The following is a 25,422-nucleotide window of genomic DNA, read 5'->3' as shown; positions in this document are numbered from 1 at the left end:
TCCTCAGTTTGCCTGAATTATCGCGTGTTACAAGCCGCATGGTTGCAATACAAGCAGGAGTATGGTGCCTCCACATACGAATCATAAGAAAAAACAAGCACATTGCCTGCAGGCGATTGGTAAGGTGGTGCTGGGGCTCCTTTGGCAAGGATATAAGAGTTCTATTGCCATCATGTACAGTTAACTGCATACAGGCATACAGGCCCAAGGCTGGAATGTGGGTACAAAGGATTTCATTATGCCGATGAATACATATATAATATATTTCAAATAACCCTACTGTGAGGTGGGAAAAAGCAGGAAATTCAAAACAGTGTCTTTCAAGTCGACTTGCCTTAGAAAATTATGCTGTTTTTTGCGGCCATAAACAGCAGCATAATTGAAAGTACGTTTAAATTTCCTGATGATCCCAGAATTGGAAAAGAGTGGCTAAAAAATTTTAAAAAGAATTGTTTCAACCAACAAAGCACTCACGTGTAGACAAAACCACTTTAGCAAGAAAAGTTTTGATGAAAGTTACGGTATTACACTATCCCATTCTCATATTATACAATTAAATGACCTGAAATTTCCTATTTCATGAAAATTTAATAAGACTGATTTCTGACCGCCGATTCCATGTAATGCCATAACGAGGGAGCCATATATTTGAAACATTCCATTGCCATAAAATGTAAGTCCTTTGAAAACTGCGGAGACGGGACGATGCAGCCGTGAACATAAGTGACAGAAATAACCTGCACATGGAAATTAACACCCAGACAACAGAAACTGAAGAGGAAGAAAAACCTAGTTAGAAACAGCAAGATGCTTGTGTTTTTACACTCCATTGAAACCTGCGACCAAAGTCACTAAAACACAAATCACTTGGAGATCAAATGTCCCCAGAGAAAGTTGAGGCTGTTATACAAATCTATGGTACAGTAGCCTATGACAAGGCATTCCAGGCTACATGTACCATAACAAGCCTATTGTAGGTATCGGAAAATCCTTTTTTCAGGTGAAAAACAACTCAGTTTTGCCGCCCAAGGAGAGCAATAAGCAAGATAACGCAAATATATTTAAAACCATAATATTTTAGGTGAGAAGCTGTCAAACCCAGGCATCTCGAATTAATTACAGATCTCTCCATGTTCAAACACGTAATCCAGGAAGTAAAAATGAGTTCATATCTAAAGAACATTGTGTCACAGTTTAGGTTATAATAATGATTTGTTAAATTCCTGTGCGACTTTTTTATGCTACCCCAAACAGTAATTCTTTTAAATTAACGGTGCTTGGAACCTGGTCTTACAATACAATCACGATGGAAAAATAATTACAAGGAAAACAGTGCAATTTCAACTAATTACCGCCAAAGTTTTCAAGGTGAAGGCAAAAGCAACCTCAGCACCTTGTCAGAAGAGGAAAAAAAGAATGTTGAAAAAAAAATCCTCTATTAGACAAATTTTGTGTGGGAGATGCATTTTACCATGAACTCTCTATGATCACAGATGGTCTACCAAGGTCAAATTTGGTCAAGCAATGCCGTGATGACCTATACAAAATGTGCCAAATTGACTCACCAGATGCCAATTTTTAAGAGGCAAAAGTAAATTCGGTTAAACTGTGTCCAAAGAACATATCTCTGATTATCTCAAAGAAAAACAATGGCTTTGACCCTATCAATAGTAAAATCAAAATCAAAATCAACGGTGACGGTGCAAGAATGACCCGAAATTCAAACTTTATTTTACTTTCATTTCCTATTTTGCAAACAAGGGAGTCAGTTATGTCTGCTAAAGAAAATAGAACTCTTGGTATAGTCAATGGATCTCAGAGTTATCTCATAATAAGGAAATAAATGACCTGATTACCACTGTGTTTGAAGTTTGAGGTATAAGATCTGTTATAAACTATTCCATTTGAAAAAATTATTTCTCAATAATAATAAAGAATTTTGCAAATAAAAGTTACATAGGTTTACTAAGCTAGAGCTCAGTTTTCAGAAAATTGATGTCCGAGGTGTCAATTTTCATAGTTAAGGGATAGCTAAGGTGTTATTTCCGATTTATACCGGAGGCTCAAAAATTCAATAATTCCATATTTCTGGCTTTCTCTCGATATCTATGAATAAAAAAATGGAACTGACCAAGAGAGAATCTCTCTTGGACTGACTGATACTTAGATTGTTCATTTATCTTTAAATTCCCGGCAGTAGCCAGTAAATTTTTCCCGAGATCTAGAGGTGGAATTTTTTTTTTTTGTAACTCCCTGGAACTTCAGGCCGCCGGCAAAATTTCAAAATATTCCAGCAATTGCTGGGAATTTAATTCATTTTTCCTTAACGTTATGTGAATAAAAACCTTGCAAGTTTCAGCGCGGTATTATAAATTCTTATATTTTAATATCAATTTGTTTTCGGTGTGGTCCAATGGAGCCGCAAAATTGCCCTTAATTTGCCCTTAGTTTTCGTTGCGCTGTGCTGTTTTCTTCGTCGTCATCTTGAATTTTACGAGCAAACCGCTGTTCTTAATGTTGTTGTGACAGTGACGCGATTATAGCAAGGAAAGTGATGAGAAAACACGGAAATTTTCATTTGAACTTGTTACGTGTGTGCTCTCAATATGGCATGGTAAACAATGTCTTACCCTTAGTAACGCGCTACTTTGCATAATAGGTCATTTAATTACGGCCTTATCTGTCACTGACCTTGCAAAGATCATATACCTGATTTGTCTTTAGAAGGCTTTTTATAGCCATAGAAATGATTTAGAAATATTAAAACGATTGTACTTTATTTTGGGAAGCAGAATGTAAGAGAATTTTGTTATAATTTGCCTTAGTTTACTTGAAACTAATAACGCTTTATTGCGTGCCGGGTTGTGAAGTTGCGACATTTCTGGCAAAAAGGCAGAGTATCGCGTCCGATGTCAGCCCTGTGATTGTTAATATTTCCAAAACATCATTCTTAGATACCAACTTTGGCCTTCGTTTTCTTGGTTTCTATATAACGAAAATGTTTTATATTGGAATTTAAGTTCAGGTTAAGAGTACATTTCTAATACTTTTAAGTAATGTTATACTTGGAACTGGTCCATTTGTGGCGCCCGTGGATATTGTTGTTGATTGGTTAGAAATAAAAACTTATCAAACTGGTTTTTGTTTATTGAATTTCGGCTGGGTGGATGGTGAGTGGGTTTGTCAGAAAAGATATGTCAGAAAAACAGTGATGGAATGAGTAAAAATTGTCAGGCTTTTGATGGCCTTCAGAAAGTCAGTGTGTGGTACTCGTGATACAATAGAAGGAAATACTTTTGAGTTAAAACTCTCTGCTGCCTTCAAGTGAACTTTTATGGTTGTGTACTTTTTTTTTAGAAGAGTCTATTTAGTCTCTCTACTGCAAGATAGTTGTAATCTCCTTCCCCCAATTGAAAAAATGTGTTTTGTCGTTGTTTTAGTGACGTGCTGTGTGTTGAAAATTCTGGTCTTTTTTTGAAGTAGTCAAATGAGTTTAAGTTGATTTATCAATTATTGTAACACATCCATTTGCAGTTTCATTGTCTGTCCAGTTCATGAAAAGACAAATAGTTGAATGTTTCAAAGGATTGTGGACAGGCTTAAAAAGGAGTTTCGTTGATTTGACGCGATTAAGTTATAAGAGGTGGTTCAGTTCGCTTGAAAAGGGCGTATATTAGAATGCTTCTGTAGATCTTTGATGTGTTCTTACATCAAGTATTGACTTGATTGTACATTTTCCTTTTTTGTTGAAGATGGTGTGAAATTTCTGTCATTCATTTAATAAGTGGGGTGATGATCGTTCCTTTGTTGAAAGAATTGTGTTATTTGTTTGGTTCGGGGATGGAGTAGTAAAGACGGTTTTTTGTGAAATACATCTACAAAGGAGCAAAATTAAACTGAGATTGCCTACAGTTTAAGAAAGGCTAATAAACAGCAAAAAAGAGAAATTAGAGTGTTTTTACTTCTTCTTGTGATAAATTGATTTTTTGTTTTGACAGTTGAAACTAGTTTGATTGATAGAGATGGCAGGGTTTTATGTCCTTAAAAGGGGATATTTTAGGTACATTAGTCTTGAGACCTAATATGATCTTTTTTAGTTTTTTGTGGGTGTGTTTATTTGTCAGAAATTAGAGTGCTTTTCGTTCTTCTTATAATGAGTTGTTTTTCGTTTTTTTGTTTTGACAGTTGAAACTAGTTTGATTGATAAAGATGGCAAGGTTTTTATGTCCTTAAAAGGGAATATTTTAGGCACATTGGTCTTGAGACCTGATATGATGTTTTTTAGTTGTTTGTGGGTGCGTTTGTTTTTAGAAATTAATGTACTTTTTGTTCTTCTTACAATGAATTGTGGTTTGTTTTGACAGTTGAAACTAGTTTGATTGAAAAAGATGGTAGGTTTGTTTTTTTGTCCTTAAAAGGTATATTTTAGGCAGATTGTTCTTGAGATTTGATATGGTGTTTTTTGGTTGTTGGTGTGGGTATAAATGTGAGAGTGAGAGTACATTGACTTTACGTCTTGCACGATGGCTTCAAGTAGTGATCAAAAGGAAGTGTCGTACAAAGATGTTCAAGGATACATTCATGATGTCTCTACAGTCAAAATCCCTGCCAATCCGAGATCAAACAGATATTTCGACTTTAAGTTACAGCAAGGGCAGGACAAGATGAGTTGTTTGTTTCAACGCTGAGAGGAGAGATGAGATGAAAGAGAAAGAAGAGTGCAAGATCCCCGTCATGGAAACCAATGTGAGTCCTAGCATAAGGAAGTACACAGACCAATTCTCAAGGGTTTGCAGAGCAAAAAATCTTTCTTTCCAGTGGAAGGAGCCTGAAGGATGCTGTGAAATGTCCATAAAGGAAATCTTAGACAAGAAATCTGTCAGGGATGTTGTCACCTTGAAGGTAAAAGTTCTACAAAATCTAGAAGTTTCAAGTATATATTTGCGCATCATGAAGAAAGATCTGAATAAGTGCGATTTGGTACTCGGAGATAACACTGGTGCCATTGGCTGTGGTCACACTTGGGCTTTTTTTACTATAGTAAAGTCGAGTTTACTACTGTAAACACGTTTTCTAATGTGACCGGCTTTTCTCATTTTACTATGGTAAACACAGATGTAGTCTGTTGCGGTGGCAACGGCGGTAGAATGAAAGCAAAGTTTAGTATAGTAAACTTTCCTAAAACGATATGGTTTATTGCTGGTATATCTAAACTTTGTTTATTCAGTTGACATCTAGTCGCATTATTTGAGATGCGTTCCCTGAGTGTCACGTTGCTGAATACTTATACATGTATTTTCAGCGCCGCCAGCCTATTCTTTTCCTTTTTTCGTGCCAAACAGTACAGTAGAGATGTCACAGTGACTCATACAATTTTCGCTTTCATTCGAGGCAAGTCCACAGTAAATTCTGGATTTCAAGGAATCATACGCCTACATCTAATGTTCATGTTTCATTTCTGAGGCGAGCATAAATTTAGAAGTAAATCATTCAATTCAAGCGTTTTTTTATTCTGTGTAGCCACATTTTTTCTATCTATTGTTTGAATATGGATTTTGGTTGGCACCCTTTTTTTAACAAACCTTCATGTTCTTTTCACTTTAGAGTTCCACCGTTCCTCAATAGTTTCGTAATCTCACCAGGCGGTTTTTCGGACGAACACAGCCGCGAAGTAATTCAGCATGGACCGCTTATGTTTGGCCGAGAAAATAATGGCATAGAAACAGTATAAGCAGCGGCACAATTTTCAGTGAATGTATGATGTACAGACAGTCACGTAACTGGATAAAAAAAAAAACATTCATGGAATGTCGTAAGAATTATCACCTGTCCTCAGGCTCATCATTTGAGTGACACATTTCTGTTGGGAAACCATCTGGAACGTGTTAAGTCAACTAATGAGTTTTACTATAGTAAAGTTTTTTTACATCCTTTTTACCACGGTTAAAGCCTTTTACCAATGTCAAATCCCAAGTGTGACCACAGCCATTGTTATTACAGTGTGGGAAGAGAACATTGACAAAGTTAATGTCGATGATTCCTATTGCTTTCATTTAGTTACTGTGAACAGTTTCCACAGGAAACAACTGAACTCTAATCAGTAAGTGTGACGATGTTGTAACTTTGGAGAAAGTGAGTAATATAGCCAAAGGGTTGGCAACTAATGATGTGAGTAGTGAAAGTGTAACTGAAACTATTTTAGCAATAAGTATTAAGAGATTGTACACTTGCATAAAATAATTGTAAGTCTAAAATTGCAGATATTCCAGGGCAATTCGTTTTAAAATGTTCGAAGTGTGCTTTGGCCTTAAAAAAGGGAGATATGGCTGCAAGTACCACAAGCAACATCGTAATTAAAGATGATGATGGTAATAATATAGGCAAGTTTTACTGTCCAAATGATGAAATGCAGTCTTTCTTTTCAAAACTTTCAGAGATGCAATTATTTAGAATCGAAAAAAGTACATTTGGCTGAATTATCTGTAGAAATGATGGAAGAAACGATGCTAAATTTGAAAAAAGTGAAATTCGAAGTTGTTACAAAAGATAAATTATTAAACAAATTGAACATGTGTAGTTCATTGATGCCAGTGAGACCTATTAAGTTTTTGACAGAGGAGGCTTGGGCTGTGTATTTGCCACTGATTGTTTTGTTTTAAAGAAAATATTTTTGGAATTTTTTTATATGAAGTGCTAAGTTTATTTAGTAATAAAGGACACAGAGAAATGACAAAGTTGAAATAATAGAGGTTTGTTAGAGGACAGTTTTGATTATTTTAGATTCCGATTAGATATTATTGTACAACGAATTTTGCAGAAGGTAGACAATATTTTTGTTGTCTGTTGACTATGTTCTGTTGTTTATGAATTTAAAAAGTTATAATATTATAGAAATTACAAAGTTGAAATGACAGAAGTTTCTTAGATGATAGTTTTGATTATCTCAGATTACGATTAGATATCATTAAAAACGAGTTTTGCAAAGGTGGAATGATAATTTGGTTGTTTGGTTTGAAGTGTTATTGTTTATAAAATTTAAGGTTGCATTATAATTATGATTTGGCTATTTTATGTTTTTGAGTAAAGGGAAGTTTGAAAAACTGGTGTGGGATGTTGGATATTATAGATCTGAAAATAAAGTTAGGTAATACCAGGATTTGTAAAGAGATAACTATAAGTCATTTCAGATTGCTCTGTGCCAGGAAGTCTGCCGTTGGACACTCAAGTGTTCTGGCATGCAGGAATTAATAATTTTCGTGGTCTCCAAAGTTTGACTCGGTAACCAGGCAAATTCTTTAAGTCAGTTTACGGATATGGTTGATTGACTAAAGCAGTTGTCAAAAATGAGGTCTTTATTAGTTTGATGACACATTTTTGTGCATTTTATTGTCATGAAAGGTTTTTCAAATTGATACTGGAGTAATCAAAGAGATGACACTACAGGGATATTAATTAGCACCTATGCTGAAAGGCAATTTGATACATGTAGGTCTAAAAATACATACAAACATGCATGCATACATGCATGCACGCATATATACACACAAAGTTTTCATGTGTTAATTCACACGTGTTAGGTACATATAGTAAAAATGTTCTACGTTTGTTTTCAATGTTGTTTGATAATGAACACAGTCTATCGATGCTATTTTAAATGGAATATTAGTATTTCGTGAAAATCTTGTTATCTGATAATGACACTGATGGTAAACCAAAACTGTAATATACTATATCGTCTTGTTAAACGTTCAGGATGCACACAACAACGTTGCAATATTTGTATAGTCAGACTTCTTAACTTCATTGTATTCTTTATTCTTGTTACCAGTGGTAATTTTTTTTGTTTCCTTTGCAATAGCTTTAAAAAGGATTTAATAAGCAATACCAGTTTGTAGTATCAAGGTGAAATAGTGTTCCATAATCAGGCAACTTGAATTCCACTTTGAAGAATGAAGGTTGAATATAGTTTAGAACAATAAGTTGTATTCAGCTTTTTGTTGACTTTCTTTGATGTCTTTGCATAGTTACCAGGGCTGCTTCATGGGTGTGAAGGATATGAATGTTGATTAAAAATCAATCTGAAGTATTTTCTAGTGTTTTCTTGTAATAGCTGTTACCCACTTGATGTGTACAGTACCTGATAAAACTGTAATGGAAAAAATAATATTTGTTAATATCCTTTAAGTGTCGGAAGATATTTTTGAGAATTATAAGATGTAATGTAGCTGTTTAACCCCTAGCGGACGAACTACGGCCACAGCCGTAGATAATTACATCAATTATTTTCGCTATTTAAAGTCTGTCCGTGGAGATATGGTAGGCATTTTTAAACAAACCGCCGACTATTGTATTAAGGCTCATCTTAGTGAAAAAAATTTTGCGAAATTCAAAATAAAGAAGTTTTAGCAAACTTTTCACGTTGTTTCACCGGTTTTTCGCGTCGGCCTTTTAAATATGGCTCGCCATATGTTCGGGAAGACATCTGCTGGCAAAATAAATTGAAATGGCAGCCGCAGAGTCGACTGGTTTGACTTTTGTTGACGAAGAAGAGATCCCGATAGCATTTCTACGTATCGCCCACCTGGATTCAGAGAATGAACAGCCATCCAATGTCGATAGTAGCGAAGACAAAGAATCTACCGATGAAAGTGGGGTGGAGAATAATGATAGCAATGGCGAGGAGGAGCAAAACTACTCAAATCTAAGGTGGTCGTCTTAGATAAGAGCGCCTCAGGAGAGAAACTTCAACGAAGAGGTTGGTATGAGAGTAGAAATGGAGGAAAATAGCAGTTGCCTCCAATATTTTGAACTACTGTTTACTAATGATATTTAACAGTTGATTCTGAATGAGACAATCCGGTTTGAACGCCAAAAACGTCATCTTGATCACAATTTACGACGACATCTGCACGATTTTACTATCCCAGAGCTAAAGGCATGGCTTGGTCTCACCTTAAATATGGGTTTAGTAAGAAAAAACAGTATTAAGTCTTACTGGTCTAAGAATTCTGTTACCCAAACCCCCATTTTTCCAAACACCATGTCAAGAGATCGCTACCTTCACATTCTGCAATTTCTGCATTTCACTGACAATGACAATGCACCAGACCCTGCTGATCCTAATGGGGATAAACTGTGGAAGATAAAGCCATTTTTGAACGCTTTGCTGCCAAGATTTACAGCAGTTTATGCACCTTCACAGAATTTATCTTTGGATGAGACACTCATCAAATTCAAGGTTTAGGCAGTTTTTGCCTTTAAAAAGAAGTAGATTCGGACTCAAAGGTTGTGTCATAACAGATGCCTTAACTGGCTATGTTCTTAACACATCTATTTATACTGGCAAAGAGGGTCCTGCTGCCAGCAAGGACTTGGCCATGTGTGTTGTTCTGAACCTAACAGAGCCATATGCCCGTAAAGGATACTGGTTGTTTTTTGACAACTGGTATACCAGTGTACCCCTCTTTCTCGAACTGGAAAGAAGGAGTATACTTGCTTGTGGCACTGTGAGGGGCAATAAATAAACTTTGTCAATCAATCTTTTTGATAACGAATAGTATGCTTTCCACGTAACTTTGAGAGACAAGATGCGTGATTGACTTTCAAACTCTCTGGAAAATAATACCAGCCTGAAGTTTGAAGTGGAAAGATGTGTAAGTTAAAGCTGACTTTAAAGCTATTTTTTACGTAACAGGTAGTTGGAATTTATAATATTTAAGGTGATAAATCAGTAAGTGTAAAAAGTCGGTTGCAAATTTTACGTTGCGCAGTTCATGGAATTGAAGTTGTTACGCTGTGATAGCAAGGAAACGTTTCATATTGTTTTGAATTGTGAATATTGAAGCAACTGTTATTACTTGAAGCAGAATGCTGTTCCTACTGAGTGTGGGAACAGCATTCTTTAAAAAGTTGGCATTAATTTTACCCCAAAGAATACACGTGTCCTTCAGTTAGGAAGTCGTGAGAGTTTGTTATTGGAGAAAATGGCTGAAATTCAGGCTGTTGTTGCATTTGAACGCAAAAATTAGCCCTTATATTTACGAATGTTTCTTTATTCTGATTCTTCCATTGATATTTATTAGCGTTTGACGCAGCCGGAGTGAATTCAACTACGGAACCGCAACGCAGACGTCTCTGTTGGGGTAAGCAACATGATTTTTATCTTGAATTTTCTAGTTTTTTTGGAATAAAAAATAAAAAATTTCTCGTCTGTTTGTAGTTGATCTTTTTTATTTCAGTATTTTTGCTTGTTAGAAATTCTGAATCCCCGGTCAACAGTTCAAAACATGTTATTGAGCTTCATGCACAACTGCCGTAATTCAGATACCACATTTTGCAAACTTATTTGTCATTTTTGTACGTTTCTTTATCGATACACTTCACGCAATACAACAATCAAAATTTGCAGCTAATAATCAGTACCTTGAGTTTGTTGCGTCAAAATTTCTATCAGAGCGATGTTGACGAATTCTTCGACCTGCGGCGGAACGTCAACGATCACCCATGAAAAGAACTTGTTAATTATTCAAACGTTGTCCTGTTTATTCCACCTCGCTTAATTTAACATTGTAAAAACTGTAAAACAAAGGTGAGCTTTAATGTTCTCCTTGTGTTTTGAGAAAAAGAATCTTTTAAAGGTTATTATTCATGTAAAAATTGGTTGTTTTATTAACATAGTGACATTTGTTGCTTAGCTTATATCCGTGTGGAAAGGTTAATAGTGTGCGAAACTTTTTTCGCGATGAAATTAAAATCCCGAAAGAAAATGACTTTGATCTGGTCCGGGTACTCAATGGAATATGCGGGAAAATGCAGACCATATTTTTAGAGCCCGTGATGCATTATTGGGAATTAATAGATCGCTAAAACTTGCTGTGAGTTAGTTTTGTTGAGCTATTTTCAAAAAAATAGCTCATATGCCAGTGGTGTGAGCGTATGTATCTTTGTGGCTTTGTATCTTCGTATGTTGGGATGTTTGTTGCAAGAGCCAATAAGGTTGAAAGTACTATGAGTTGATGCTTAGGAACCAATGAGATCTTGGCATCTATTTAAACATGGCATTGTTAAAGGTCGAACAAGGGCACTTTGAGACCGCCATCTTGATCCTTCACAATTTTTTCGTCTTTTATTACGGGTACAGGTGTTTGGAAGCATTACATAAAATATCTTCATGATTCAAATGCTGTGAACAGTCATGCAGCTGTCTAAGGGTTCATATTTTAGTGTGGATGCTGCTTCAAGACATTTGTGACTGATTCGGCTATCGCGAACAGTACAACGCACGTATTTATGAGCTGTGTTTCACCCGCTTCAAGGTAGAGTATAAAAGATCATATATTTTCAAAGCTCTTTCAGTGAAGCAATAATCGATATTTAGATATGGACTTTAATTTGAAAGTATGCGGCCTATAAATGTCATTTTACAAGTTTGAAAGGCAGCTTATTTTTTTAAAAGCTGTACCGAGTATTGTTAATTCTGTAAACAAGCTTTAAAAATATTATTCTCTCGCTTACAAAGTTCAACAGACCTTTTCTTTTCGTTCCGGAAAAACAAAAAAATAATAATAAGTGAACATGATACATCCTTCCTGCATACTAAGCAATATAGTTATTGAAACGTATTTTATTTAGTAAAGATGAGTAACTTAAGTAGAAATAATAGCGTTAGGGAATACAATTGAAAGAAGCTAGTTGACACAATAATTAGATACTCTTTTATTGAGTGCAATAACGTGATATGAGCAGAAATATATTTCGGCAGTTTGATAATTTTCTTGGAAGTTAATAAATGTTAGGCTATCAACCTTGACATGGCATGAAACGTAATTTAATTGCAAATATTGTAATGAAGCCGAGGTGATTTCTTAAAATCGTTGAAAAAATTTTGTAGTAAACAATTTGCGTTTTTTTACGTACGAATTGTAAAAGGGCCAAAGACCAACATCTTCACGTGCAAATTGTGTGCATGAGTTACTTTTATAATTCTGTTTACTAGATCACCGTGTGATAACTCGAATTCCCTCACGTACAAACAACGAAAGGGGGCAAAGTCCAACACTTTCACGTGCCAGTTGTGTGACTGTACATCTCATGCAGATTGGCTTGTCACAATAATAATAGTAACTTGAACGTATGAAGACCTGTTTCGTCTTGTAACCAATGCCTTAAAAAAGGCTCTTGTCTTTTAAGAAGCAATAGCTTTTAAAACATGAAGAAATAAGTTGTTGGAGTTAAGGACTGTTTCACTGAGTAGAATCGCACGTGAAAACCTCGTGAATTGTGATGATGCAACCATCTACCACAATGATAAGAATCCTGGTATTTCTTAACTACTCGAATTCGATGAGTCACATTTTGCTTAAGAAACTCCGAGGAAACCTTAGAGTTTTCCTTCTAATCAACGTTTGGTGAGTAGATATTTATTTTAATTTAATAATCTGTTTAACTTGCACCAAATGTAACAGGGAAAGGCAGAGGAAAGTGAATATATAGCATGAGGATCGACGCATCTGAGCGTTTCGCGTGTTCATTTATATACGGCAATACCCAATTTCGCACAAAAACCCAGTCTACACTTAGGACGAAAAAGGTAGATTCATCACTCTTGGTAAGGTGACACTGAAGCATTAAAGTCACACTGAAGCATTCAAAATAGCTCATGCATGTTTAACGTGCCTATGTTTATTGAACAGCCGCCTGGCGCCTTCTTCTTCAGCTTCCAACTCAAGAACTTCATCAGCATCTGGCTCCACTGATACTGCTTTAGTCCAAGATAAAGAGGACGAATCAGAGACAAAAAAAAGAAGTATACAAGTTTCAGAGAGCATGGCTGAAGGAACTCGAATGCCTTGAATGGGATTCACAAAAAGAATTGATGCGCTGCCGATACCATGAAATGTACTACTTCTTGAGACTGAGAAGGTTAATTTAAAAAAACGTAACAGTATTATTATCTGCAATGTAGAGTAACAGCCGGAAGGTAGGAACAAACACAGATTCGTTCAAAGTAAAAGATAACATGCAAATAAATGATTACTTATACAACGTCTAAGCTTTCTGTTTTTTTTTTTGGTGCCACCAGTATTTTAAGAGAGTGTCCATCTGAAAACCATGCAGAGTGGTCTACCGACCATCTCTCCGATTCCCTTCATATTTGGCACACATATTTCATGCAGAAATGACCTCATGTTTGATCACCTCGTGCACGCAAAATAATCAACCAAATGAAATGAGTTTTTTTCAAAGGATTGCTTGCACCCTAAACATAAGAAAAATGGTCACTTAACTATTCAATTCTGTTTCGTCTTACTAAGAGAAAAAATTAAATAAATCAAGCAAAACTGACACCAGTGAAGTATGGTCTCAAAAGCGACTGTTTAAAGAAATGCGGCGCTGTTTTAATAAAGTTTAAAGCCATCTTGAGTTAATCAAAGAAACATTCATACCATATGCAGCAAAAAATCTTTGTAAAGTTACTATTTATTACTGTTATTTACATTCAGAAAGTGACCATTATTTTAACGTTAATGCAAATGAGGCCAACCATAAAATCTTGATTCAACTGATATTTATCAACTTTATCCGATGGGTGACGGAAAAAATACTTTTATTGACATTATTACATTAAAATAATCCCGTGTCACTTAAAACAAATTGTGTTTATGTAAAAATTCGAGTTAGTTCACCTTGCAATACAATGTAATTTTGACCAAAACACACTTAAACTGAGATTATCGCATCACTAACAAATGACTTGGATTTCTAAACACGAGCAGCTTAAACGTTTATCGGAAGAAATATATCAGAAATGGAATGCGTTGTGTCAAATCGGACAAGGTGCTCATATTTAGTTTATTTGACATTGTTTAATTTTAAGACTAAGTTCGTCAAAAATCTCACTTCCTTCATCGGATCTTTTAGGTATTCTCATGAAATGTTTGGACATGCACTTGAAGTTTGGACCATCTACGAGTTCGACATGTCAGGTAAGTACACATTACGTCATGATAAACCTTATGACAACTTGATCGTGGTTCTATCACACGACTAGAGGCATGGAGAGCCCATGAGATAGCACAGCACATGCATCAAGTCATTGCACACGTGCGTCGCATAAAACAAGTCGATTTCTACAAAAAGATAAAGAAGAAAACAACTGAAAAAAGTTGAATCTAACATAGTTAGATCACTTGAACCTTTAAGAACCAACGTAGTTGTTCTTAAATCACAAATACGTACCTCTAATGAGGTTAGAACTCGAAAAATGACAGAACTTGAAGGAGCATCTCGCGACGTCCCCAACGAGTCCAGCGAGACGCCAACCACGAACGCTTTAGCCAGCATGGTCCAGTCGGTAGTCCAAGAAATGAAAGCAATGAACCGACGAATGGATCAGCTGAGCGAGCCCGTGAACCTCGAAGACGAGGACCTCGACTACGAAGAGGGGGAACTGGAGCACGGAGATGCTGACAGAGAATCAATTGTTTCTCTCGTTACAAAGGTCAGCGAATTGACCAAAGCCCGCGAGGTGGGAAACAACAAATCAAAGAGCACTAGTGCTCTTCATGATATAGCTCAGGATCTCGATCTGAGTGAGAAAACTGGGAGCACTGTGGATGAGGAACTGGCTAACATTGTGAATAGTCTCCTCAAAGACAAAATTCCAGACGAAAAGACCCAAGCAAAGGTCGATCAATATCCTAAGCCTGCGAACATCGAGGGGCTTAGAACGCCACGAGTAAACCCACTTATTTGGAGTCAGCTCCCAGCACAAGTCCGCACACAGGACTCAAAACATCAAAAGTCACAAAATTCACTTGTGACAGCCGTTGTCGCTATTACCAAAGCGACGGATATTGTTCTGACTGACAAAACCAATCAGACAACAAAGAGCTCTTGACCACTCTCACCAACGGCATTGCTTTGGCAATGAATTGCCTGCATGATATGAATAGCACTAGACGCCAGTCGATGAAGAAAGATCTACACAGGGACTATGCTGCTTTATGCAATGACACAACAGTCCCATCATCATCTGAATTCTTATTTGGCGATTTGTCTAAGCTGACAAAAGATATCTCGGATGCCAACCACAACGCTGCCTTACCTATCAGTGTGCCAACCATTACAAGAACAGGGGGGTTGGCACTTAAGAATTACATCTTCAGTGAGGCGAACAGCGGGAAAGATGTCTGCAACAGAAAGATCGCACCCCTCAAAGCACACATCACAAGATATCTTAATGAAGGTGATAAATAGTTTCAGGGCTATTAAAAACTAATAAGAGGCTGTAAAAATAGTAAAGTTATTTGCATTTCTGAAGACCACAAAAAGTCCGACAAGCAACAAAAAACGTTTTGCGTTTTAATTGACCCGCCAACGGTTCACAGCACCCTTCTTTTAAAAGTTTTTACGGATATTCTGTCTTGTTTTAGGTCACGATGTCATAACAGCGCGTCAATAAAAGGAAGCTATTGACTCCTATGGGGCAATAAAGGGCTGTTGAGCATCAGTTATTGAATTAGACACAAGAAAGTAAACAACTAACGCACCCAAGTTAAGTGGTATTAGCCAGTTACACAACTTCGAATATACTGAAGATGGCAGAATGACTGTCTCGAAGGCGTTTAAAGTGGGAGAAGGTAGGAAAATTTCCAAACAAGAGCTTGCTAAGGTGGGCCAGCCACAAAGTGAGAGAGGGGTGAAAGTAATATTGCCTTTTTGTGATCCAGTTTACGCTACCGGGTTGTTAAAAAAAAGCTTCAATGCACCCGCCTGGTGACCAAACCAAACAGACCGTCATTTCTCCTACAAATGACGAGGGCCTTCCTTGGTTCACTTGCCCCAAACAAGGCTGTATCAAGACGTTCAGAACAAATCAAACCCTTCAGAGACACTTGGAATTTCGCTGCCATGAGATTAAACTCCACGAAGAGTCACAATATGACCAGATCAGACACAAATGGGCCGAGCATTGCTTAAGTTTGAAACCACAAAATCCCTGCCTTAACGGCCAGTTAGTCCTTTGGAGTAACGGAAGAAAATGTTTTGTCTATGGGGTGGGCGCAGACTAAATCAAAGCAAGGAAGCAGGTTTTCTGTTAAAGTCAAGAACTATCTGCTCGAGCAGTTCATGATTGGTGAAGAAACTGGTCGGAAAGTCACACCTGCCGAAGCTTCAGCACGAATACGCACAGTACGTACCGAGGAGGGAGCTCGGATATTTGGCAAAGACGAGTGGCTCACTCCCCAACAAGTTAATAGCTATTTTTCGAGGTTGGCTGCAACGAAAAAAATCGATCAGCAACCAGCAGCATTGGTTAGTCTCGAAGAAGAAGATGCTGAGGCAATAGTCAAGCGTTCAGAAAGATACCACCTGCGCAGAAGGGTTTTCAACCAGCTAAAGCTCTAAATTCAGTTTACCAGTAACTGTTTGTGTCTTACTACACTGTCCAACTTATGTGAACTGATTATTTCTGTATTGATAGAAAAATTAAATCAGACTTAAGCTTGTAAATAGGCGAATATTTGCTTTTGTAAGAGGGTAGGTACATGTAGAAATTGCCCGCAAAAAAAGAGGGAGAGATGAGAGAGGAGGAGAGTGTGCAACCCTTGAACCATTTTCACCGCAGGTTAATTGTTAATTGGGCTAAGGCTTAAAAACTTTCACAGAACTTGTGATAGCTTGACCTTGACAGCTCCCGTCATGATATATGAAAGGACTGACTGATAGTTGTTGTCCACAGGTGTTGAGTGATATTCATGTGCATCGATAGCAATGAATCGCAATATATCTTAGATATATTGCCACTTTTCTAACATTATCGCTTTAGAATAGTCAACAATCCACTCTCCCAACCCTAGATTACCACAATACATAGAGTTGCGATTACCTACGCCGATAGGAATTCACGTGGAGATTTGTTTTGTTGGAAAATATTCTAGGTAAGGTTTAAGTGAAATTGTTGGTTATTATCCAGATTATAATGATAATAATTTTATTTATACAGCGCTCATATCCTGAGCTCATGGTGCTGATTCTGATTCTGTTATTCATAACCGGATCAGGGACGTTATTGAGATGAACAATAGACGGGTAAATGTTTGACAAACACGAAAAATGTTGCATAAAAGATGGTGTTGTGAGATTTACGTAAGCGGAATAATACGTTCATATGGACTACAATAAAAATTACAGTTTTAACCAAGCAGTAATTTTTATTGGGTGGCGGTGTGTCAGAATGCCAAGCTATCATTAGCCTGCAATCGTGCCTTCCCCATAAAAATTGCTGATCGCAGATTAGGCTGCCATCACTCTCTGGGAACCCATTCTACTATAAAGGCAGGTTCTGGCTGAGGAGCGACTGGGCACAAGTAGAACAAAATGGCGGCAAGTGCAATACCTGGTTCCTTGACCTCTATAATTTTAATCTTTAGCCAAACTAGACATGAATGCGAGCCTTGAAGAACTGTGCGTGGATATACAAATTGAAAAGGAAGACCGAACTATTGGAGAAAAGTTCAAACTTTACGATTTTAGGTATTCAGACTTACGAGTCTGGCTTGACTCCTCCGTCGATCAACATACAGCAGGTGTCTTGCACTCCAGTTTCCAAACTGCAGGACTTCGAACAGAGGCAGTATGTAGGTGTAATTTATATATGAAGTTAATTTAGTAGTCAATGATTTTGTATGAAGTCCCTAGATCTGTCTTTGTCCTTTACTCACCTTTATTTTTTTTCTATACTTGAAATGAAACACATAGTGAACTTTTGACCTTAAAAATTGTATGTGGCATTTAATTTTACACAGTTTTCTTCGCATATTTGCTTTGTATAATGGCAATAAAAAAAGATAAGTGTTATTTAAACTTTATAAACAACGCCGCAATTTCAACATTCAACGATAATTTTTCCACAAAATCCTTACTGTCACACGTAGTCCAAAAAGGCTAATTTTAAAATTATGTCTACTAATAAAATACAAAACGCCTGAACTTAATTATACAATTACGGGAATAACAAGTTATTACTATATCTAATATGATGATTTTATCGGGAAATGGTCAATACATTAGTAGAAACTTTGGTGTGAAATTGGGTAAAAAATTTAGCACTTTTTGAATAATATCTGTCGTGGATCTTTTCGATCGCAATATCTTCTACAAGTTAAGGAATTTTGCAACAATATTGCACACATGGTTTTATCACCTCAATATGTAAACCTACCTAGAATATAAACAAAATCCGTTTTGTTCACTGTAGACATTTTTTTATAATGCATGGTTTTCACATGGACTCTCTCTTAAGCTGTGCTCCGAAAATTTTTAGCTGTGCGCCTAGAAGTTTACACCTGGTAGCACAAGTGCTTCGAAAGCCAAAAAATAAACTTTGAGCCCTGTCAGTACTCCCCTAAAAGGAAGACTCTGAGTCGCGACTATACTGGTGGATGCGTCCAAGTCATGCTTTACTGTCCAGCTGTTTACCGTGGGAAGTAATGAGGTAGTGGTGTCCCATGCTCATGGTGTAGACTGCCAGGAGGTATCTTCACAGACCCCCAACAGAGACACGCAGCGATGGATCACTGGAACTCTACCTGAGTGAGCGCTGCTGGACAATTTCCCCGGTACTGAAGCAGAGAGGAGAGAGGCAGAGAGAATCTTCCGAGAATATGCTGATGTGTTTTCCCCCAAGGAGAGGAGCTTGGCTCTACGACCACGGTGCATCACAGGATCCACACTGAAGATGACATTCCAGTCCATCAGCAATACAGATGAATCTCACCCAATCAGTTTGAGGAGGTGAAGGAACACCTACAGGTGCTGCTGGAGAGAGGGGTTATCAGACCTAGCCAAAGTGACTATGCATCACCTATTGTACTAGTCTGCAAGAAGTCTGGAGCACTTCGCCTGTGCGTGGATTACCACCGCCTCAATGCAAAGACCAGGAAGGATGCATACCCCTTACCGAGGATGGACGAGTCACTTGATGTGCTTGGCAGAGCACAGTACTTCTCAGCCATTGATCTGGCATCAGCATACAACCAAGTGGAAGTACACCCAGGTGACCGCCACAAGACAGTGTTCACCACCCCAATGGGCCTGTACGAGTACAATAGGATGCCCTTCGGGCTCTGTAACGCACCTGGTACGTTCCAAAGGCTTATGCAGATGATATTCCATGAAGAGCTACTGCAGATTCTTCTAGTGTACCTGGACAACATCGTTGTGTACAGTGACACCATTGCAGATCACCTCAAACAGCTTGAGCGAGTTTTCCAGAAGCTGAGAGAACATGGTCTCACGATAGAAGCAGAAAAGTCACAGTTCTTCCAGAGTCATGTCAAGTACCTTGGTCACGTGGTGTCGGCAGAGGGTGTGACAACCGATCCAGCAAAGACTGAGGCAGTGTCACAGTGACCCACCCCAAGAACGCTGAAGGACTTGAGTTCATTTTTGGGGTTTGCATCCTATTACAGATGGTTCGTCCCTGCCTTCACACAGACAGCAGCTCCACTCCATAAGCTGGTAGCCAAAATCTCAGAGAAGGGAAAGAAGAAGAAAGGTCCCACTACCAGTGAGTATTGGGAGGGAGAATGCCGTGAAGCCTTTGCACCAGTGTTGGCCTACCCTGATTACACCAAACTGTTCATCGTAGAGACTGATGCGTCTGACAAGGGACTAGGTGCTGTGTTATCCCAGAAGCAGATAGCCTACAACAAGGCATTCCAGACCACATGTACCATAATATGCCAATTACAGGTACGGGAATATCCTTTTTTCTTAAGTGAAAAACACTTCAGTTTTGCTGCCCAACGAGAGCAATCAGCAAATATATTTAAAATCTTATTATTTTAGGTAAGAAGCTGTCAAACCCAAGCATCTCAAATTGATTACAGATCTCCCCATGTTCAAACACCTAATCTAAGAAGTAAGCAAAAATGAGTACATATCTAAAGAACATTGTGTCACAGTTAAGGCTATCATAACGATTTGTTAAATTCCTGTTCGACTTTTTGACACGACCCAAACTGGCATTTCTTTTAAATTAACAGTGCTTAGAACTTGGTCTTAGAATACAAACACGACGCAAAAATAATTATAAGAAAAACAATGCAATTTCAACTAACCACCACCAAAGTTTTCAAGGTGAAGCGAAAAGCAAGTTCAGCACCTTGTCAAAAGAGGAAAAAAATTCTCTATTAGACAAATTTTGTGTACGAGATGCATTTAACCATAAACTTTCTATGACCACAGATGGCCTACCAAGGTCATATTTGGTCAAGCAATGCCGTTATGAACTATACAAAATGTGCCAAATTGACCCACCAGATGCAAACTTTGAAGAGGCAAAAGTAACTTCGGTTAAACTGTGTTCAAAGAACATATCTCTGATTATCTCAAAGAAAAACAATGACTTCAAACAAACTTCAAAATTTATTTTACTTTCATTTTCTATTTTGCAAACAGGGGAGTCAGTAATGCCTGCTTAAAGAAATAGAACTCTTGGTATAGTCAAGGGATCTCAGAATTATCACACAAAAGGAAATAAATGACTTAATTGCCACAGGTAAAATGACTGTGGATGGCCAAGACGTTAACACTAAATTATATCTTCGTGGTCATAACCCATTTATTTTGCCAGTGCTTGGATTCAAGGGGGCAACATCTAACTATGCCTGTGCACAAAACTGATCACTGGAAAATAAATAATGACTTCCACAATAACAACACTCCACCCTTGGCAAGAACACTGAAAGAGATTTGCGAAATGTCAAAGCAATCTAAAGAAAATTACTGCTGTGATAAACAACCTTTGTTGAATATCCCACTCGATAACATTGTGGTATATGAGCTTCCCTTAATGCTGCGTGTCAGATATCTTGATTGAAAATCTTGTGTATGAGTGCCTAGACTGGAATAAATATGATCAGTTTGACAGTAAAAAGGGGGCAGCAACAGTTACTTCAAAAAGCTTTATTAGGGTAATCAGATCTTGCGTTGACTTGCGTTGATCCTGTTCAAAGTTCAACCTTTCCTCGACGCTGTCATTAAAGCCTTCCACAAAGAATATTGCCAACATCAAAATCTCTCCATTGATGAAGCAATGGTTGCCTTCAAAGGACAGCTTAAGCCTAACATGAAGCAGTATGTTCCCTTAAAGATGATCATAAGATGCATTAAAGCCAATGACACAAGCTTATCACAAGAAATTGTATAAAGGGAAGTCAGGTTTTAAGCGGTTCTTACTTAGCATATCGGAATATTGCTTTAAAATGGTAAGCACTAACTTTATTTTAACAAGGGCATACGAGTTTTATTACTTCTTGTCCAAATTCACTGATGTAACCGAAAAGAATAGGCCAGGCAGTTTTTATCTGAATTGTTGGAGGTTCCTGATTCAAAGCCCTGCTCAGTGAAAACCCTTAAAGCTTCCTAAAACACCAGCAAACCCCAGCAGCCAATTGCATTGAATTCTCATGTACGAGGGAAAAGCGTGTTAACTGTAATTACCTCCTTTTTACCAAAAGCATTAATGTCATAGCAATAACACCAGACTGTAAGAAGTCCTTTTCAGTTGCTGGAGTTTCCTTATGTCTCATCTTAGTGTCAGATTAAATATGATGTGTCAATCGCATTTCAAAAGTGTTTGAGTCGTTTGCCTTTACAACTTCACCATTTGATCCTTGCAGTATTTCATGACTCTGTCCACGGCTGTTTCAGAGGCGCGAGAGTGGAAATTTAGTTCACGCATGTCCAATTGACTTTTTGTGTTTAAAACCGCTGATAGCCTCAGAATAACGGCTCAGTAATTCAGAGCCCACAGACAACCTATATGCCAAAAGTATATGCACCTAGTTTGTAGAAATTCATATTCTATGCGCAGTTACTATTTTCGGCTTCCATGATCAATGTTTGAGCTGGAAAGGTCAAATAGAGAGGAAGAGATATGAAGCAGTGGCTTCCAACCGCCCTGTTTTCACGCGAAGTGATTTGGGGCGTCACCAGGTCTATTTTCACGGCCTTTGGTGTAAAGATTCGAGGAGACGACCTGTTAAATGCCCTCCTAAATTCTGCCACAAGTGCTACAAGCTTGCTTCAAGAGGAGGCACATGTTTTGCAATAAATGCTTGGCCTCCACATAAGCGATATGGCAATGGTGTTATATGCAGTTCCTATAAGGACCAACAAAAGCTTGGAAGGAAAAGAAAACCCAAACCTGGAGTGAAGCCTAAACATGACCCTGGATCAGAGGAACAGATTGAAATGGTTGAAGGAATGTCTGGCACATTAAGCTTTCAACCAGACCCGAACACGCTTTCTTTCTCTGAGGAGGTAAAAAATCTGAAAAGCTATCGCGGGATGGAACCCCTTTACCCAGAACAGTTTGTTGAGAACATTAAGCATGAGTACATGTGTCCAATATGCAAAGAAGTCCTTGACCAACCCGTCCAAACAAAATGCCAAACCCCCCGTATATATTTTGTGCCAGCTGCCTTTCATTTGCCTTTGAGACATGTGGATCCGTCTGCCCAGTTTGCAGAACTGCAACTGAAAATCCTCAGGAGTTCATTGAACCAGCTCCTTTTGTTCTACAGACTATACTATCAGAACCAGATTTTCAATGCCCTACATGCACACACACTATAAAACTACACCAGCTGCCACAGCACCAAGAAAGTTGCATACCAAACCCTGTGACAACACCTATACAAAATGAAACCCCAGTGTAAGGGGCAGTTTCAGTTACACCACCACCTCCTCCCCCAGTGACACCCCCACCAGCACTTGCAGCAGCACCTGCAGTAGCTGAACATGTACCTGCACCAGCACAACTTACAGAACCTGGTCCTGCTACTACCTATGCAGAGCAACTGACAGTACAACAACTACTACATAGTGCAAAGGAAGTATACAGATCACTTAAAAAAGAAGTTGGATTGTTTATCGTTCGTCAGTTCCTCTCACAGTCTCAGGATGGGACAACCATTCTCCTAAAAACAGGTGGCCAGGTAGATATTTTAAATATACAATGATATGTTCATTTTTGTTTTCTTAATGACACTACATTTCAAAACATGGCATGAACAACATGATTATTACATGAATTTTCAGCCGCTGGAATTGGTTAAAAGAACCAGGGCCAGGAAAACAACTGATGAGGTGACAAAAAAACTGTTAGACAAATATCAAAGATAGTAGCAGAGACCAGAACAGCTGTAAGTGGTGGTGCTGCGGGGACCCAGTTGGTGGATGAATTGAAAGTAATGGGTTGACTGGAGAGAGAAGCACTGCTGAAGGTAGCCTTGGGTAAAGAATTTAAAATAACCATCCCTGGGGGTGACATACCTGCAATGAAGGCAAACCTTGGAGAAACATGGTACAAAGTTAGGAAGCTTAGGAGATAAGATTTAATAATGAACACAACCCCAGAGAGCCACCAACATTTGAGTAAAAATTATTTTTTCGCCTATTATTAATTTGATTATTTCCTGAATTCCTTTGACCTGTGTAAACTACATAACATTCGTATTGAATGTAAAATAATGTAGTAACAATAAGTAATAACAAAGTCAATTTCCACCTAGTTTTATACATTATAATAATATTGTCCTGAATTGTCTCCCTGCAGGTGGTTTGATCAATGGGGACTGTCCTCTGAAAGTGAAAAACATCAGCGGAAGCAAGTTCAGTCCATCACTGACCCTGCCAACTTGGTGTGTGAGATGGTGCCTTTTGAGTTCAAAAAACCAGGCGGCAACCCTGAGATCAAACAAGCAGAGTTTGGTTATGTTGCCGACCTTAACCAATTTGTCAACTTCATTTGGATGAAAATGAAAAGTATAATTCTTTGGCTTTTTATACTGTTATGAATGTTACTGTAGCAGCAATGTCAATCACTGTAAACGTAAAGTAGGCTTTTGCCACTGCCTCTTGCCAGAATTATCGCTTTTAATTAAACAACAGACTTTTTATATTAGGAATGGACGCTTGACATGGAATAATGCCATCCCAGAACAGGAAGTCCACTTAAAACTTGGAGGTGATGCTGGTGGTGGGTCCTGTAAAATGGCTTTCCAGATTGCCAACCTTAAACATCCAAACTCAAAAACAAATACAGTGGTCTTTGCCATGTTCCACGCCAAAGATACATGGACAAATTTAAAAACAGCATTAATGAAATACAGGGAGCAAGTAAACATCCTAAACAAAGCTACTTGGAGGTTGGTACATATACCAAAAATGTACTATAGATTCCTTATAAATCATACAGGATAAAACCTCCACACTGAGTGAGGTATCCTTCTGAAATTCTGTAATTGTTCTTTTTTTTTTTCTTGAATGTTCACGTGACTAACTCCATCAAACAGACCAAAATCTATAATCTTTGTTAAGTGATTGTTCTGATGAAGCTGTTTTAGACCATGAAGATCCACATTCTAATTATTATGTTCTCTTTACATTTAATTACAGGAAAAACTTGCAGATAAGCAGATAGAATTGGCGCGCTTTGATCGATCCGATGGACCACTAACAAAGCATTTGGACGTAGTCCTGAAGGAAATGAATGTTGAGCAACAGGCCTACCTGTGTCCTTCCTTGCTTTCTAAGGCAAGAGAAATTAGTGCCAAGTTTGAACAAGCCTTCAAATTATTTGCTGCTTGCCATTTTGTCTATGATAGTGCAGAATACCTTGATGATGAGAAGGTCGACCAGCTAGGTAGGTGAAATAACAAACTGAGTTTTTTTCGTAACAAAGACAAAAATGTTCTGTATCTGGTCAGTATGTTAAGTCTCATTCACCTTTTCTAGATGCAGACGTCAAAAAGTTCCTGCAGTTTATCAGAGAAAACCTCCAAGGCATAGCAATCACACCAAAGCTTCACATACTTGAAGACCATGCATGTCCATTTCTAAGAGAATGGCACATGGGCCTTGGATTGTATAGTGAACAAGGGATCGAAGGAATCCACTCTGAGTTCAACATGCAGTCACAGCATTTTGATCACATCAAGAAGCAGGAAGTGAGATTGCGGCAGATACTAGTTATCATCATATTGCCACCAGCCCGTCACTCGCAGGAAAAGCTCCAAAGCCTAAAGAAAGGAATTTAAAGCGAAAAGCAAACGAATAAGATTGTCCTTTTCACTTTGTGGAAATTCATGAATATATTATACTCACTGAAGTTACATTTGTAGTGCGAAAATTTCCCTCTGTATAATAGTGGTGCTAGCAATGAAGCGCAAAGGCGTTAGCATGCAAGAGTAGAGCCCTTTTCGACTTCTACGAACTAGTAAATATGCATGTAAGCTTATACGTAAGATTTAAACAAGTAACTTTCAAATAAACCTGTTAATTATGGCACTATTTACAAACCCAAACTGCATTTTTTCTGTCAACTGTTCGACGCTGATTATCTCAGAA

The 25,422-nt window shown here is 37.9% G+C and overlaps 2 pseudogenes; both read left to right on the top strand.

Annotated features, from left to right (window-relative positions):
* The first annotated feature begins 14,263 nt into the window (after nucleotides 1–14,263).
* LOC140934309 (uncharacterized) lies at nucleotides 14,264–15,258 on the top strand (annotated as a pseudogene).
* Nucleotides 15,259–23,351: 8,093 nt separating this feature from the next.
* On the top strand, nucleotides 23,352–24,276 carry LOC140934307 (uncharacterized; annotated as a pseudogene).
* Nucleotides 24,277–25,422: the final 1,146 nt, after the last annotated feature.

This window comes from Porites lutea, chromosome 4, assembly GCF_958299795.1.
Source record: "Porites lutea chromosome 4, jaPorLute2.1, whole genome shotgun sequence".
Classification (NCBI taxonomy): Eukaryota; Metazoa; Cnidaria; class Anthozoa; order Scleractinia; family Poritidae; genus Porites; species Porites lutea.
This window is presented reverse-complemented; position numbering and strand designations above follow the sequence as displayed.